The sequence below is a fragment of the Calidris pugnax genome, unplaced genomic scaffold (assembly GCF_001431845.1).
Source record: "Calidris pugnax isolate Ruff unplaced genomic scaffold, ASM143184v1 scaffold76, whole genome shotgun sequence".
NCBI lineage: Eukaryota > Metazoa > Chordata > Aves > Charadriiformes > Scolopacidae > Calidris > Calidris pugnax.
Window position 1 is genome coordinate 2,529,314 of NW_015090827.1, and position 1,243 is coordinate 2,530,556.

A 1,243-nucleotide genomic window follows, 5' to 3' on the forward strand; every position below is an offset into this window, starting at 1 on the left:
CGCGCCCTTCCCGCGGCCGCGCAGCGCCCAAAGCGACCGCGCAGCGCCCGGGACCGCGCTCCTCCCGTCCCGTCCCGTCCCGTCCCGTCCCGTCCCTTGTGTCCCCCCTTCATTCTCTCCTCCTCCTCGGACGTGGGTCCCTCCGCGTCTGCTGGGGGTGTCTCCGCTCCCCGCGGATTTTATACCCGGGGGGGGGCCTAAAACGGGGAGAAAAGTGGGTGGCAAATAATGTCTCCCAAAGCCGGAGCGAGCTCGATCCGTGGCGTTAAATGTTAAATGTGTTTGCTGGCAGTTAAACTGCTCCCGCCTCATTCCGCCAACAGCGCGGGATTTATTCTAATGCGCCGCAGTCTGAACAACAAGCGCATTAATTCTCCTTTAATTGTAAACTGGGAGCATTTGAAAACCATTCAGTGTGCAAATTATGCTGATTCAATTACCGTTTAGTTACAGACTTCATTACCTGAATGCTTCTTTATTTATTTTTTTATTTTTTTTTCTTTCCCAGGGTTTGGCATTGCACAGAGTAAAGGAGATGATTTTCCAGCTTCCCTCGAAACAATGCGAAATATGACACACACACACACACAAAAACACTCAAAAAGGGGAATAAAAAACAGGCTAGGGGGGAGGGGATGCGCTCTTCGGCCGGGCTGTGTTTTCTGCCAAAACACTCCGGGGGCGGAGGGGGGATCCAAAGGATTTCCCGGGTCTAACCCGAGTTTTTTAAGTCCATCCTTCCCCGTTAACTCCAACCTTCCCCCCGGTCTCTGTGTGTAGGGAGTGACTCCGAAAGTTTGGGCTAGGCCATCGCGTGATAACGAGCTCTTTATTGGCACGGAAACGGGAAGTTTTGATTAAAGCTTTAATGGGGTGCCACAAACCAGCGGAGGGCCCGCGCTTTCTTGCGCCCCGTCCGTGGCTGGAGCTGTTTTAATTAGGAATTACCTTTTCGCTTCCCGACCTGTTAGGAAGGGTGAATGGAAACGGCCGCACGGCCAGCATCCTGTGGAGAGTCTTAAAAATAAAAAACCTTTTTGGAGAGGAGTTAGTACTGGAGGGGAGAGGACAAATAACCTGTCCCCCCCCCTCCCAGCCTGGACCGGGCGCGATTCAGCGGTAGCAAAGAGCCGCGGCGAGGCCGGGCTGCCCCCAACTCCCCCATTTCCAGGCACTCACCGCCTTGTAATTTCTCTTCACCCAGCAAATCACTGCTCCTTCCTTCCCCCCTCTTATCTTCCCC

The 1,243-nt window shown here is 54.0% G+C and overlaps 1 protein-coding gene across 1 annotated transcript in view; it reads left to right on the plus strand.

Moving 5' to 3' along the window:
• Positions 1–1,243, plus strand: part of NXPH1 (neurexophilin 1) — a 159,214-nt gene that overhangs the window by 2,052 nt on the left and 155,919 nt on the right. The window lies entirely within an intron of this gene.